Here is a 17,110-nt window from a genome sequence, read left to right as displayed (position 1 = left end):
GATGAGACCTCGGGCCTGGAATCCCTGCCCTCCCGCCCTTCCTCTGAATGCCTGCTGCCTCCTGTCTGTTCTTCGGTTCTGCCTGCTCCCGGTGGTCTCCTGATTCCCCTCCAGCTGGAGCCCTTCCTCCCCCAGCCCCAGCACTGCCTGCGCACCTTTTCTGACTCTCACCTCCCAGCTCCTTCCATCACCGGCCTGTGTGTCCCTGTGTGATCACAGTGCCCTTCCTCAGCTACCTGCTCAGAAGTGGGTCTTTCTGTCCAACTCGGAATCAGTCATCTAAGAGGCATCTCCGTAGTTTGCACAGAGCAGATTCTCAATACATAATTTTAAGGAGGACTATACAAGCTTATATATAATGCTCAAATGTGAAAATATTATCTGTTTCGTCAATCCACCCCTACTCTTTTTATGATGAGTTATGTAAAGAGTGCCCTTTAGGAATGAAATTACAGAAGAAAATGGTTTAATCCTCATGGATCTTCAAAGTAAGGGATTCAGACCTGAAATGGGAACCAGTCGTCTTTCATTATCCACCATAAAAATATTTCGGTGATTGATATGACAATTATCAGGTTAGAAAAATTCCAAGTCAGTTCTGGATAACAGCGGGTGGTTTCATCTGTGAAAATACTTCTGAGGCTGTCGGCTGGCCGGGCATCTCCTGGGCTGGCCCTGTCCCCGATGGACTTTATGTCCTCCTGTTACCAGCATTCAGAGCCTAGCTGTGGCCTGGCAGAGTTCAGCCCATTAGAATCCTGAGATTTAATTGGTGATTTAGAAATCAGAGTTTATTATTAAAAAGAATGAAGAGAAGAAAAAAAAAAAAACCCAGGCAGCCAGTTGGACAATTCAGTTCATTAGACATTTATTGAGTGCCTGTATGCTGGGTATTGAGACAGAGGGGTGTGTGTGTGTAATATAATCCTTGCTATTCTCACAGACATAGAAAATAAATTATGGTTACCATAGGGGTAAAGCAGGGCAGGGATAAATTAGGAGTTTGGGATCAACAAATATACACGACTGTGTATAAAACAAACAACAGGGTCCTACTGTAGAGCACAGGGAACTATATTCAATATATTGTAATAACCTATAATGGACAAGAATCTGGAACAGTATATATATATATAAAACTGAATCACAATCTGTGCACCTGAAACTAACACAACATTGGAAATCAACTATACTTCAGTTAAAAATACCCCAAGCAAAACCCTGCTGTTGAGGAGCTCTAAAGTGGGGTCATGATCGATCATCATGGACAATCAAACGTTCTACCTAAGACATCGTATAGGGCGAAAGAAAAGAGAGGCGAGCACGGATATGTTTTATAAATTTGCAGATGAACAGAACGCGTAAGTGTATCTATACATTTTAAGGAGGATTTATAGAAACAGACGTGCAGATAACTAATCAAACTGCCCTTGAACATGACTCCGAAGAATTTGGGGTGGTGGAGTCTGGGAAACTACATTGGTCATTTAAGCAAAACAGCGAGGCCATCTGGAAATCGGGAGAGTTGAGGCTGCAGCTTGGCGCTCTCAGGCGGCTCTGGGGCAGCCCTGTGGAGGCTTTCCTTCTCTCCAGCTCCCACGAGCCACTCCGAGTAGCTCTGCTCTGGGGGTCGGTCCCATCTCTCACTAATTCAGAAGAAGCCCAGTGCTCCTGTGCCCTCCTTCTCAGGTGGACTGGTTTGCCCCATTTGGATCAGTCCTGTGTTCTTTCCTCCTTCCAGGAGAATTGGATGTCATGGAGTGGGCTGGGACCAAGCTTGATTTTTGATTTCCCCATTCCTTCTAGAAGTTGTAGTGAGTCTCCACTAGGTACCAGGTACTATGCTGGGCTCTGGAGATAGAAATGTGATCAAGATAGATACGGCCCAGCGTTTGCAGAGTTAATGGGGAAGAAGGCATTTACACAATTACCGTACAGAGAGACAAGGACTATGATGGAGAAATAAAGCTTGATGGGGAGCTTATCTCGGAGTTAAAAAATTTCAATCACCGATTTGTTGCCTGGCTGAGCAGTGGGAAGTGAGGTGGGAAGGGTTCCAGAGAGATGTGACAAGGATGAAACTGACATGGGAGGTGCAAAGGGGCCATCACTGGACTTGATTGGACTTGGTGGGTCTCGGTTGGACACCTACCATCTAGCTAGCTGTACGTTACAGAACATTGCTGTTAAAGGAAGTCCTGATACATCCATCTTTGAAATTTATATTTGTGCTTTTATGTAAGGAGGCAATCTGCCGCTTTTAAAATGTAGGTTTCTATTGACTTATTTGGAATTTGGAAGGTATTTTCTCAGGAAACATCGTAAATTATGGCCGGGTTCCCAGGCTAACCGAAAAGGCTATTATATGCATGATGTACTTGAGATAAAGCACTGGATTTCTGGTTTGAGAGATCTTAGAAATTGTTTATGCTACTGTAGGAAAATCTTCAGAGTTCCAGGTTGGAAAGTAAGTAAGAGAGCTCTGCCATCCGTAGCCTTCATGGGGAGGGTAAGGTTTTCTTCTCTCTATCCGCCTCCGTCCTGAACAATGAAGAACTCCTCCAGGTCCAGGTGCCTGGGATGTCAGATGGGGGCTCTCGTGGAGGAAGGGGCTAGTAGAGGGTAAAAAGTGTGTGTACATGGTTGTTGATTGTGGGTGAAGGTTCCCAGTACTGCTTAAAGTGCTTTCCATGTATGATCTCATTGAATCCTTACAACACGCCCGTGAGATGCTACCTTGGCTATTCCTCTGGAATGCTGGTATGGTCCTGGGCTCAGACCTTGGACCTCTTCTCTCACTAAACACCCACCTCCAGTCCCGCAACTTTAAGTATCATTTGTGACGTCCTCCCTCCCCTGAACTCTGGACCCATAGCACCACCTGCTCATCACCTAGGATGAATCATAGGAATCTTCAACTGAACGTGTCCTAAACTGAACTTTTGATTTTCTCTCTCCAGACCTGCCCTTCCCATAGTCTTCTCCAAAATGGCAACTTCCAGCTTCTAGGTACTCAGGCTAGAACCTTACAGTTCAAGGTATTATCCTTGAAATCGTCCCCTCCTCTGTATCCAGTCCGTCAGCAGAGGCTACTAGTACATTAAAAATACCCAGAATCCGGTTGCCTCTCCCTGTTCCAGCTGCCCCCTCTCTGGTCTCTGTCACCATCATCTCCTGCCCAAATTACTGCCAGTAGCTTCCTAGTTGGTCCCCTCCGTCTGTCCTTGGTCTCTTCCCCAAAATAACAGCCAGAGAAGATTATTTTAAAACCGAAGTCAGTTGGTGAAACTCCTCCATTCAGAATCCACCAGTGGCTTTACCATCTCAGAGTAGAAAGGGAAGGCTTCTCCATAGCCTGCAAGGCGCCCTGTGTCCCCGCCTCCTGCTTTCCCTCTGAACTCATTTCTTACCCCTCCTTCCCATGTACTTCCTTCAGCCAGTGTCGTGCTCTTCTCCTGCCTGTCTCTATGTGGTAAGTCCTCTCTGTGCTGCCCCCCGCATATCTCCATCACTCAGCCTTTCCTTCTTTTTTTGAAAATCACAGACACATTCCTGACATTGCTATATAAAATAACAAATGCCCTGTACTGCAGTCATACTACACAGATTTTAATAGACTGGTAGGTACTCTGAAGGATGTCTGTACTGACTGGTACACAGGGGTGGCAACCCCGGGAGGGAGGGAGCAAAGCCTGAGCTGTGTGTGTTGCAAGCAAACGTCGCCCTTCCCGCGGCGACGTGTTGATGTGATCAGTTAGACTTGCCTCCTTTTCTCCTTGTATTATGCACTTCCCTGGTCCCTTTTAAATACCCACACACCTATTACATTCTCTAATGTTTCACATTTAGTATTTGAGGTACCTGTACATTATAAGGGACAGGACCATTAAGATTCTGTTTGGAGGGGGAGGGTGTAGCTCAAGTGGTAGAGCGCCTGCTTAGCATGCATGAGGTCCTGGGTTCAATCCCCAGTACCTCCTCCAAAAATAAATAAACCTGATTACCTCCCCTACCCCCATCAAAAGAAAATAATTTAATGAATAAAATATAAAAAAAAGAAACCTTAAAAAAAGATTCTGTTTGGAAGCAGGAAAAGGAAATTAAGAAATGGAGAAAATGCAGAAGATGAGATAGTAAGTGAGCTGGTGGAGGGAAGGAAAAAAGAGAATTGTCTAGATTTACATAACAAGTATTTTCGAGCATCTGCTATGAGACAGACACCGTCATCTGAAAGGTGGAACCGTGCACAAGCTGTATCCAGACCAATAGCAATAGTCTCTTGAAAAGACAAGCTCGCCTGAAATACTGTTTCTCCTCCTTCGTACTGCGCCGTGCCTGGTCCTGGATCAGGCTTCAGGAATCCAGGGGTGAACACTGGCCTTTGACCTCTTAACAGGGAGCTTCCATTTTGTGGGCTGATTTTCCAGTTAAGCATGTGGAATGGTGCTGGGATCGGTTAGGAGAGCGGGAAGGTGAAGGGACCCTTGTTTTCTCCTCTGGTGTAAGGAGCTCCCAGCGTCGTGCAGGGAAGACGCCGGGCAGGCCCCTCACACTGTTCCAGCTGAGCCTGTCAGGAGCCCGCCGGCCGCGGTGGTGAAGCCGCCACCCTGGTTACCGTGGCGTCCGCTGTGACGGTTTCAGTTCGTTAAAGTTCCAGGTGTTTCCATCTGCTCTTTCGGTCGAGTAGAAGGCTGGTACCCGTACATCCTCCTCCCACTTCATTTCAAGCGTGGTCTTTGGAGTAAGGCAGCGTGAAGGCCAGGAACGGTCGTCACCAGTTCTTAAAAGGTGTCTTAGCGATTAAACTCACTTGGCTGTTCCTACTTGTTTCCCCCACTGGCTCAGGCTCTCCCCCTCAGCCCTCTGTGGGTCTTCCCCAGAAACCTTCGTCCCAGCAACAGGTTCTCTGCTCATGAGCCTGGCCCCGATCAGTTGTTGGAAGGGCGAGAGGTGAAGTGAGTTGACCCCTAAGAGCAACTAGTCCCAGTTGCAGCAGACCAGGAAGGACCTCAATAAAGGTTTCAACTTGTCTCTTTTGAAGCTAGAATCTGGGTCAGCTCTTTCTTGTAAACAACCTGTGGCACCAGACATGAGGAACTAATTACAGATCGTCCTGAATTGTGACTTTCTGACAACTGGCCTGCTTGGGCCTTGATCAGATGGGTTGCAGGCAGGCAGCTCCATCTAGAGAGGGGGAGGTATGCTCTGGTTTGCAGTGCACAAGCCCAGTCAGCGTTTGCTCCTTCAGGAACCTAACAGATAACTGTGACTGTCAGCTTGAAAGAAGGAAGGAGAGAGGGAAAAGGAAAGAGGGAGGGAGGGAAGGAGAGAGGGAGAGAGAGAAAAACATCTTTAACCAAAGGATTTAAAAAGAAGGAAAGGATTTAAGTGACCTGAAGCCGACAGGTCAGTGACTTGCTTTCAGGTCAAGAGTGAACTGGTGAGTGGCACCAGCAATGATCGCTACAGGAGGGTGGGAACATGCGTCCTTCTGGATTTAACAAGCAGGAGACACTGGAGGTCTGAGACTCAGGAAGTCACTCAGTTGAGAAAGTGATGGTCAAAGATGAGCAAGGCTCTGCGACATTATGGGAGAAAGAAAGGAACAGAGACACACAGAGAGAGAGAGAGAAGGAGTGAGAGAGGATCGCAGTGGCGCCGGGAGAGGCTAGTGATGTCACACTGCATTTGTCTTGCCAATGCCGTGGACTAGGAGCCGAGCTGGGCACAGGCCGTTACAGGGAGAAGCAAGAATGCTCCCTGTAGGGGAGGAGATGTGAAAACGTCAATGAATGGGTTTGCTTTGCCAAGTGTTGTCAAGAACAACACACATGCAGACAGGAGACAGAGAAGAGACGCTGGGCGGCCCTCCCAGAGTGGAGGGTGCTTTGCTGGTGTTGTGGGAGCAGTGGTGGGGGGAGGACCTTCCTGAGAAGGACCCCGGAACCTCTGGTAAAACACTGATGGCATTTTTATCCAAGTCAGAAAATGGTTCTGAAAGGAAAGCAAATCGCAAGTAAAACTTAGGTCTCCAGCAGGGAACATGTATTCGGAAGCCAAGTTCACGGGCTGAGAACCTGAAGGACAAGTTTTTATTCATGGTCCCGAAGTTACGTCGAACCCTGGACCTAACACAAAATATACCTGTCTTGGAAAGTAAACAATTATCTGAGAACAGATAAAGAGATAAAGGTCCGATGACCGTGAGATTAACAAGTGCCAGCCAGTGGTCAGCAAGTGCTGCCATCTCCTGAGTGATCACAGCTGCGAGACTGTGGACGGATTTACCCGTGCCCAGGCCGATCGCTTGTGGGCCTCTCCATCATCCTGATTTATAGCTCTGGAAACCGAGGCTTAGAGAGCAAAACTAACATGCCTAAAATCACCAAGGAAAATGGTTGAGGATTACCAAGGTCAGCCAGCACTGGGACCGGATTGTTGGGATTAGAACCTGGGTCTGTCTGGCTTCAGAGTTCCTTTAATCTATACGACAGCTCTGTGAAGTCAGTACCATGACAGCCCCCATGTTGCACACACTGCCCAGAGATGTTCAGTAAAATGTCAGAGGTCACACAGCCAGGAAGTGGCAGTCCAAGGATTCGGACCCAGCAGACTTAACGCCAAAGCCCACATATTGCTTTACTTCCCACTTTATTTTTTCTCTGCCTCTCAATGTGTGAGAAGACTGATGACTCTAGGAAAGAGAGGAAGAGATCCTACGTCATGAACTAGGATGTGCAGTACTAATAGTAGCTAACATTTATTGAGCACTTGCTGTGTGCCTGATGGTTCTTGATGCCTTATTGTGTTAGCTCTTAAATTAAAAACAGCACCCTAAGATATATGTACTCCTGTTATCCTTACTTTAGCGGTGAGGACACTGAACCCAGAGAAGTTAAGTAACTTGCCCATGGTCAGCGTGTGTGCTGGGGAGCTGAGAGTCCAATGCAGAACTTGAATTCCATTCGATTCAAGAAATGTCAGAGGTTACCTTCTAGGAGGAAGGTCTTATTTAGCAGCATCAGGGGTCATGCATGTGGAGAAGACACAGCCCCCTCCCTCAACCTGGAGTGGAAGATGATGTTACAGGAAAAATCTGGGGCGAGAGGATGGCCATGTCCCAGGTCTCGGTTGAGCCCCTGGGACATGCCCCACCAAGTGTGGGTCTTTGCCTCCATGCAGGAAAGAATTCAAGAGCGAGCCACAGTTTGAGTAAAAGTAGATTTATTTAGAAAGATACATATTCCGTAGACAGTGCAGGCTGTTTCAGAAGGCAAGAGAAAAGCCACAAGGTGTGGGGGTCGGGTACTCAGTTTAAAGTAAAAGTAGGTACATACTCCATAGACAGATTGCGGTCCTGTCTCTCTCAGAAGGGAGAGCAGCCACGAGGTGTTGGGGGCTTTTATGGGCTCGGCAACTTTATATGCTAATTAGTGGGAGGATTATTCTAATTATTTTGGGGGGGAATGGGCGGGGATTCCCAGGAATTGGGCCACCGCCCACTTTTTGACCCTTTATTGTCAGCCTCTGAACTGTCCTGGCGCCTGCAGGAGTGCCACTCAGGATGCTAATATATTACATTGAGCATATTATGAAGCTCAGGGTCTTCCGGAAATCAGATCTCCAGCCATCTTGGGCCACAAGGCCTGCTGGGAGCCAAATCTTCCATCATCTTGGTGTTAGTTGCTGTGTCATTCCTTGAATGTCCGTTCCTAGCCCTCCCTGTCCCTCCTGTCTCAGTGAGAATCAGGAAAGTACAAGGAGAGGAACCACAAAGTATGTGTTGTGAGAGGTACAAACACAGGATGGTGGAGGTCATCTCATCTTGGGCTGGTGGGGCTCACAGTGGGGTCTGAAGACAGTGGCCCCAGGTGTGGCTTTTAGGATGTCAGTAGCTGGGGCTGGGGATCCGCACAAAGGCTCCGAGGTGAGAAAAGCTGGAGTCAGTGGGTCAGGGTCTCACAGCTATCTACACGTTAATACAGATAAAGCCCTCAGCACAAAGGAAGCTCTCAGTACTCACTGCTACTGCTGGGTTGTTTTTTTTTTTTTTTTTTTTTTTTTTGGTGGGGGAGGGGGTTGAGGGGTAGCTTATTAGGTTTATTTATTTATTTTGATGGAGGTACCGGGGACTGAACCCAGGACCTTGTTCACACTAGGCACGTACTCTGCCACTGAGCTACACCCTTCCCCTGTTGCTACTGCTATTATTGTTGTCGTTACTGACAGAACTGGAGCCTGATGCTGGGGTCTGTGGTTCTTTTCTCATACTCACCCGAGAGGAGATACATCTGGGCAGGAAGGCCGTCACCTTCTCGTGGGTGTCCGGGTTTGCTGGGTGGAAGAACTCTTTTTATCGAATTTGCTAGACCTTAGGGAGTTATGGGAGACTTTCCATGTGAAAGTGGCATGAACATTTAGCTGTATTTGAGAAGAAAAAGCTGCATAGGGGCTACTGTGCACTGAGACAGATGTTTATCTTTGTCTTCCTCATTCCTTTCCATTTACATTAAAAAAGACCCAACACTCAAGCTGATGGTTATCTGCTCATCTTATTAGAAGGAGTGTAACCTGCCTTCTCTGCATCCTAGGGAGTTCTGAGCAGCTCTCCACACTCCACCCCTCCCCAGGCAGCCTTCCAGTCTGGCTTTCCTTTCTTACTAGAAGGTTGGAGTCACTCAGACCCTTCGTGGCTGGATTTTCCCCAACGGTACGGCCTCTCTTAGCTCCCTGCTTCTCCGCCCCAGCCCCCTAGGTCTCATCTGAAAGCAGAAGGTGAAAGATGATGATAAACCTTGCTTTGGCTACCATAGCAACCCTCACCTGCTTTGCTGTTCACTTTAGAAGTGTCATCCTCCGGTGAAAAGTTATTTTGCATATAATTGCTTGGCTCCTTCTGACGCTTGGGGCTTTCTTTAAACTTCTTACAGCCACGACGAGAGAGTGGTCTTCCGCCTGCTTCCTGGGCGCAAGAATACCCATTGCGCAGAGATGCGGGCGTCAGTACCAAAACGGAGATGCTCGCGTCAGTACCAAAACGGAGATGCTCATTCCCCTTTCGTCTTTTTGTTCTTAAGAAAAATGCTGTCAGAAATGGTGAATCTGTGACTATATTACCCATTTTCAGATTGAGTTCTGCTGAAATTAGCCTGCCAGATTTCTAGACCACCCAATTACAAAGACTGCGCTTGATTTCTTCACTCAATCCCAGAGAGCCTCTCTTCCATCCTCTTCGGTTCTGTGCGGTGCCCCAGGGGCTGACCCGTGTACTCCACGCCACAGCTCCCCTGCCCTCTGCTTTCCAGTTGGGTTTGGACAATGTGAGGTGCCAGCAGATCAGAGAAGGAGGGCTTGGGTCGGGGTAGGGGGGATATTGATTCTCCTGGCATCCTCTTTGTGGTGGCGCTGAGGACTGGCTGTATCCCTCAACCAAATCCCCCTGTGCCAGGCGGCCCTCTCCTCTCAACCCTCTGCCTCCAGTTCTGGTGACCCCTCCCCCCTCCCTTCTTCTTACCTCTTCAGGCTGTCAACTGAGGGGGGAAAAAAAGCACACCCTAAAAGTTGAGAATTATGTTTTATTCGATGGACTTTCTGAGGTCTTAAACCTGGAAGACAGCCTCGCAGTGCTGAGGGACTGCTCCAAAGACGTAAGGGAGGAGCCAGGATATATAGGAGTTTAGCAACAAAAACCAGTGGTGGGAACATCAAAAGATTACTGGTAATTAAAGAAAATCAGACATCTCAAGTTAAGGAATTAAGTGCTTTTCTATGTATGGGAAGATGCATGAGTCTGGGCTCGTTGAAGTCATTCCTCTGATGTGCACCTTAGCTCTCTAGGGCCAGTGTCCTGCTCTTCTCCATCCCAAGTTCCCTCAGGGTGCACAGTTGGCTGCAGTGGCTGTTGACCTGACGGCCAGGCAACCTTTGTCATGCACAGGCCCGAGGGATATTGCTCGCCCAGGGTTTTGCATTAGTTTCTGTGGTTTCCCTCCAGCCGCCCACACCTTTGTAAACCCGACTGGGGCCTGCCATCTGTTTCCTGCTGGGACCTTGACTAATACAGTGACCCAAGCGCTTCCCCTTTGGATGAGTGCTCCGATGTCGCTTGCTTGTTTTGTTTCCTAAAGCGCTGGTTGAATGTAGGTTATTCTTTGTAGAATCAGATTTTCCGGTCTTTAAGAACAACCTTTCACCCTCCTGCCCTTCATAAAGATGATGTTTCCTCTCTCTGAGCCTCCTCTCCTGCAGCAAGTCTGTTTAGGACACGTTTTTCTGGATGATGTCAGTTAGGGTGGAGAAATGGAATACCATGTCCACACTGCTTGTTCCAGCTGACCCTGCGGAAGTTTGAGGGTCTTCCTTCCCTTTTTATTTTCTCCATCGCAAGAACACATAAGATGTACAAATCCTCTCAGGAGACCATGGGCATTAAGACCCTACAGCTGTAAAGATGTTTTTCCGGGCAGGTTTGTAGTCCCAGCACTGCTGTAGAATCCAGTGCAGTAGGAGATGATGACAACTTGTGTATTTTTTTTTCCCAACTTCTTAAAAATTTATAAGAAGCTGCTTCCTCGGGGAGTTGAATTAATTGAATTATTGTCCCGTGGGAGCTTCAGATGGAAGAGTGGTCCCGGAAGGTGTCCTGAAGGAAGCCACGAGCGAGGAATGTGGATAATTCCTTTTGAAAACCACGAGGTGAACACCACATGTTCCTGGTTCTTTCAAGAATGATCCCAAATGGTACCAAGAATAGCACGAGGTTCACACAGCTCGGCAGGTGTGAAAATTCTGTGGCTGAATTAAATAGGTTCCATTATATTTCAGAAGGAGCTCTAATGGGCTTCTCTGGAGCACAGCCTAAGAATATCATGTCTCTGCTTTGTATCCCAGGATGGCTGGGATGGTTTGTGGTCGCTAATATTACACTTCCATCTCCCAGTAAGGTGGACACAGTGAGCCAAAGACCTGGCTCATCTCTGAGAAGGTCTAGCGAGGCATCAGAAGGACCCCGCCCATAAGACCAGACCAAAAGTGAAAGCCGATGATAAGATTTAATTGTAGAATGATTGTTATTCATACAAAATTTGTTTCTAATTAGCTCATTTTGTCCCAGGTATCATTAAAGAATCACTTAATTTTAGAGCTGAAGGGATTTGAAACGCTGCAAAACTTTAAGCTAAGGTTCCTATTCTTTAAAAAAAAATAAATTGGATTTATTTAACCTTCTGTTCAACTTAAAAATAGCTGCAGGCATTTCTTTCTACTGCTTATTAATGCAACATTACGTTCTTGGGCTTGGTCATTAATATTCAAGCTGACATGGTCATCTCTAACTTCTTCCAGACTAACAAATCTCCTGTAATCAATTTATTTGTTTTGCAGTCAAAACTGAATTTAAAGTCAGAATGAATTATTCATTAATCATTTCCATGTATCCTATTTCCTTATTTATCCTCCTCCGCTGGCTATACCATGGAATCAAGGAACGTTTTTTTTTTCTATTTATTGCCCTCCTTGCAAAAAGTTTTACAGTCCTTTCTTCATTTAAAAAGCAGACGAGTCGAATCTTTAATATTCTTTTGTCCAAGGAAAAATGAACTCAAACTTAAGTTGCTTTTTGGGTATGTCTTGCTCATTTTTCTTCTTTTATAAATAATTTCCTATTTTTTAAAAATTCTTGCTTTCTAGTTTGAATAACCTGGAAAACAAAAAATATAGGCAGGTTTATTATGAGCATCAAGTAAAGCTTTCAGCACTGGAGAGAGCTTTGGTTAAAGGTCATACATTCCCCTTTCTTGGGCACCTTTAAGCCCAGAGAGAAACAGATGTCTCTTTTCTTGTGAATTTTCTAATCATGGAAAGAGACAAACATCAAGGTGAGAAGGAACCTTAAAGGGAAACGTCGGCCAGCCAGCCGTCTCTCTGGTCCTTGCATTCCCTCTGTGACCCCCCCCCCCCAGGTAGGCACCACCTGCTCTGTGGAGCTTCCTCATTGGCCGTCCCTGCGACAAGTTGCTCACTTAGACATGAGGGAAGACATTTCTGTTTTAACTTGAATTGTTCCAAGATCCACGGCTCCTTTCCTTAAATTGGATTCTTTTCCTCAGGTTCATCTTCTACTCTCTTAGTGCCATACACCAAAAAATGACGTTTCCCCTTTCAGAATGTGGGGGCAGCTGTGAAACTGCCCTTGCCTGTGCTTCCCAGGCCCCTGGTTCTTAGACGACAGGACTTTTGACCCCTCGATGAGACTGGATAGTTTCCTTAGGAAAAATTCCAGTTTTTCTGTCCTGGGTGGCCCTCAGATTTGGTGGCATTAGTCTTTTTTTTTTTTTTATAGGTCACCCATCACACTATTAACTGGGTGATTTTACTTGAGAGTGAAGCTAGTATGATCATCTCCATGGATGCTTGTAATTTAATTTTTCTTGCCATGGCTCTCCTCGCCTTCCGTGGGCTTATCTATGACTTCCCCTTCCTTCCTGGTACAGTTTAAAACTTCCCAGATCAAAACACCTGTGGGCAAAATACATGGCTCCCCCTTCTCATGAGATGTACCCCTATTCCTAGAAAGGTGGGATTTTTTTTTTTAGGATACTGCGGTTCAGAAACCCTTATCTCCTGCCTGTGGATAACACTGTGACAGTAATGATATCCAACACAATCAGATGTCTCTTTGAGTTCCCTTCCCCTGGACTTAATAGTGCTGTATATATATATATATTTTTTAATGTTAGGAATGAAAAGTGGGAGTTTTGGAAAGATTAATTCCTTGTGTAGAAACCCAGGAATGTCTGGATCATCTAAGTTTATTGGGAGAAAGGGAGTTTACTGGCGTATTTATGCCGCGTTTACTCAGTTGCTGCTGCTTTGTTGCTGAACAGGCATCTGTAAGTGACAAGTGCTTGGTCTACATACTAGGAACCGTACTGTCTTCATTTAGGTCCTTTAATCTTTATTTAATAAGTGCTGTCGGGTTATCTGAGGATCTTGGATGAGATCATTTTTATATCATATAGCAAAGTAATGAAATAATTGGAAATCTTCCTCTTTCCAGGCTTCCTTTTCCATTAAAATGAGTCAAAAATCATTTGTATGCTCATTGTCACCTACTTGGTAGTATCTAAATAAACAGTGATTTTGCTTTTGGTGGTGTTTGGAGGAGGGGCAGGATTTTTTTTTTTTGTTTTTTTTTTTAATTTTAATTGCTGTCTTTTGCCTTACAAATATCTTTCCCTTCTCGTCACCGTCCAACCAGACCCACACCAAATAGTCAAGGGGCATCCCTGCCTGTTTCTCGTTGTAATGACATGAGCTTAAGCTTATGGACTCTCACTGAAGTTTGAAACTTGTTTACACCCTCGCCAGCAGTAGACGGTGGCCACCTCTGTGGTGCTAGGTTCCTCTGCTCCAGACAAGCCTGTACACAGTGATAAATAGCTTTAATTCACGCGTTGTTTTGGAAGCTTCAAAAGACTTTCACTTGCCTCCTCTCACTTGATATTTGCGGTAGACAAGGCCACAGTGTTGCTCCATTTTGCTGACATGAAAACCACGGCCCAGAAGGCATGCAGCTTACAGCAGGACTAGAACCCAAGTAGACCCTTGGGGCTCTTCCCAGTATTTCATAAAAATGTCTCTGCATCTGAAGAAGTTGTGAGGTTCTCCCAGGGGAGACTTCACATTTTAAAAGTGGATGGTGGTTTTTCTTTTCCAGATGCGCGTAATGATGGAAACTTATGCTTTCTAAATGTCAAACAACAGAAGAATGCTTAAATAAATTATGACAGATCTATACAGTGGGATGCTGCGTGGCTATTAAAATTAATGTTTTCAAAGATTATGTAATGATGCAGGGACTGCTCATGGCTGTATCAATGTTTTGTGAAAAATGTGAGATACAGAACTGCAAGATCTCAAGTTTGTTTCAAAATTATACATAAAAAAAGCACCCAAAATGCTAGAACTAAATATACCAACCTGTTAGCAGAGTTTTCTGGATAGTAGGATTATGGTTTACTTTTCTTCCCTTTTTTTTTTTTAAATACTTTTCTGATTTTTCTAGTTTTTTTCTTCAGTGAACCCATATAATCAGAAAGCATAAATGTTACCTTAATTACACTCCACAGATTTTTAATTTTAGCTGGAGGAATGCTTTGAATGATTTCTTGTTTTCTTTCATTTTTAAAATTACATTTGAAATGAGTGAGTTAGTTTTTATTATTAGCATACACATTTGAGATAAATAACGTTATTTTCAGTGTACATGTTTTAAGTTGGCCACTATAATGCATCTGCTGGTCTGTTGTCTCCTGGTAGTGACTCCTTTTTACAGAATTCATTAATTCAGTCCAAGATCACCTTGCGGACTTTCTAGATGTACCAGGCTGAAGATGGCAGGATGAAGGCAGCTCAGTCTCTGTTCGCAGGAAATACCAGTCTGGTTGGAGACACAGTGATCGTGGTGTAGAGATGGGTTGTGACAGGGCTGTGCTGGGTCCTCCTGAGTGCTGCCAAGGAAGGATGCTGGGTTCACAGGTCTCGGGGGAGTTTGGGGAGCCCTCCCGGAAGGGTTGTGTGTAGAGCTGAAAGCAGCTGTTCTCTTCTGGATGGCCAGCCTCCAATTTAGAATAATGACAGCATAAATCTTCTTATGCTATGTGGGCAATTGTAGCCTCAAAGCTATTTCACAGCAATTAATAAGAGTTTTGAAATTAACTTTAATAGATAAACCAGTTATTTGGGGCTGAAGAGCCTTGACCCTTCCTTATGAGGGAGTTCTTTTAATCTTCAGTGTTTCCCTTTCTTTCTTTCTGTTTACTTGAGTTTACTGAAGGTTAGTGGTAGTGCCAAAGCGTAACAGTCTTGCTCTGAGATGATCGCAATGATGTGCTTTTATAATATTCACTGGTACATATCCTTTTATAAATGGTTAATGCTAATTTTGATCACTTTTAAAAAATTCCTATTTCATTCCCCTGTCTCTTCCTACTCCTTCGAGGGAGGCAGATAGAGGTTCTTGCTCCTGTTTTATAAAGATAAATGGAGTCAACTGATTTCTCTAAATTGTGAGGTGAGTCAGTAATGGAACTGGGAAGAGAAACCAGGGTTTCTTTGTTCAGAGCTCTGACTTCTAAAACATTTCTCCACGTAAGTAGAATAGGTTGTTTGCCAAAAATGCGTTCACCTTTTAAATCTTTACTGAAAGTAATGAGCTTAAAATAAAGTCTCATGAAGGTAATCGCATTGTTACAGCTTAGAACAGAAGTTAAGGCTATTTGAGTAGATTAAAATGAGTCCTGAGTGAGGCTTAATATTTGGGGTATTAATTTGTTCAGCAATGGATTTTAATTCTCTTTGGAAAAAGAATAATTGAAACATTCTCAGACCCATTTAAGAACATTATGGGATCCATTTTGATTAAAAAATGTTAAATAAGAGGGGCAGGATTAAAAATAAAATCAGAATTGACACTTAGTATCTTTATTTCATGCTGCTGGATAACTTTATTATCAGAAGACTTTCATATAATCTGTTGATGAAAATACAGTGGACCCTTGAACAACACGGGTTTGAACTGCACAGGTCCACTTACATGCAGATGTTTTTCAATAAATACGTACTACAGTACTAAAGGATCTGCAGTTGATTGAAACTGAAGTTGCGGAACCTGTATAAGGAAGGCCAACTGTAAAGTCATACTTGAATTTTCTACTGCGTAGTCAGATGGGGCCCCTAACCCCAGTGTTGTTCAATGGTCAACTGTAGGGGGAGGGTATAGCTCAGTGGCAGAGCGCATGCTTAGTTCAATCCCCAGTACCTCCATCTAATAAATAAAATTTTTTAATAGGTCAATTGTAAAACTACCTTAATGTTCTCAGTAATTGTATTTACTCTTAAAATAACTAGTACTATAATAATGATAAATGATAGTTATTATGCATAGTACACTAAAATATCTGAAGCAGCAGTAGAAATGAATATGAAGGAAGGTAAATACATGAGTTATTTCATTGAGGTTTTTTTCCTTCTAATTAAAAATATGCATATATTTTGCATTAATTATAGAATAAAACAAAACTTAAAATATGTACCATATTTTTGTCTAAAATAAATACTTTATTGACTTAAATACAGAAAAGACTTCATTTACTGGAGTTTTGAGACAGAATACAAGAATGGTTCTGTTAATATATATATAGGATAACATTTTTAATTTCCACAGGTAGTGATCTGAGTTTTGAGTTCTTACTTGAAATTCTTTGAGTTTTGGCTCCTGTTCCCAGCCAGGCCTATGAGTTTAGATGTAATTCCTCTTTCATGTTGCCCCCAAATACTGTTTATCAGGATCCCACTGGGGCTTTGTTTCTAGGAAAAACAAAAACAAAGAAACAACCTCATCATAATGCTACACTCAGAATTCAAGGGAGATATGGGTAGAAACCCGCATTTGTCTGGGGATCCGGAATTTGTGTCTTAACTGAACTTGATGGGGGCAGAGTGACACTTTGTGCTGCTCCTTTCCGTCCTTGACCCTGCGGCTCTGCTTTGCTGGGATGGGGGAAGTGGAGCTTCCTGAAGACGGTCTGGCAGCCACCTCGTAAGTGCCAGGCAGCCTCACCTGGGTGCCCAGGGGCAAATTATTTCGCCTTCCAGGCCTTTAATTATTGCTCTTTGAACAGAACAGTATGATAGGCTTGAAAATAGATACGAAAGAAAAAGGTATATACTGACTGTCCTTGAAGTATGTGGGAAGGCCGACAAAATCTATTGAATTATGTACCAATTCCAGTATCAAAAAGTGGGAAGACTCTTTAACTGGCTGCAGTTGGGTAGATTTTGAATGTAAGGGGTGATGAAATGGTAGAGTGATGGAATCCAGCTAGATGAGATTCATACTGCGAAGCTTCGTATTGGGGGCTGTGAGGGAAGGGAGTCTACAGACCATGGAATGGCCAAGATAGTACTGATTTTTTAGGATCCAGGGTTCATAAATTACTTACAGTAATTATCGCAGGCAGAAGGGGGTGTGTGTATATGTATGTATGTGTGTGTCCATCCTCACTGTGGATAAACAATGAACTATTAGAGTTACCCGAACAGAATTCAG

The 17,110-nt window shown here is 44.4% G+C and overlaps 1 protein-coding gene across 3 annotated transcripts in view; it reads left to right on the top strand.

Annotated features, from left to right (window-relative positions):
• RCAN2 (regulator of calcineurin 2) overlaps nt 1-17,110 on the top strand; it is a 233,701-nt gene that overhangs the window by 40,859 nt on the left and 175,732 nt on the right. The window lies entirely within an intron of this gene.

This window comes from Camelus bactrianus, chromosome 20, assembly GCF_048773025.1.
Source record: "Camelus bactrianus isolate YW-2024 breed Bactrian camel chromosome 20, ASM4877302v1, whole genome shotgun sequence".
Classification (NCBI taxonomy): Eukaryota; Metazoa; Chordata; class Mammalia; order Artiodactyla; family Camelidae; genus Camelus; species Camelus bactrianus.
Note: the sequence above shows the minus strand (reverse complement) of the source record. Positions and strands in the feature narration are given on the sequence as shown.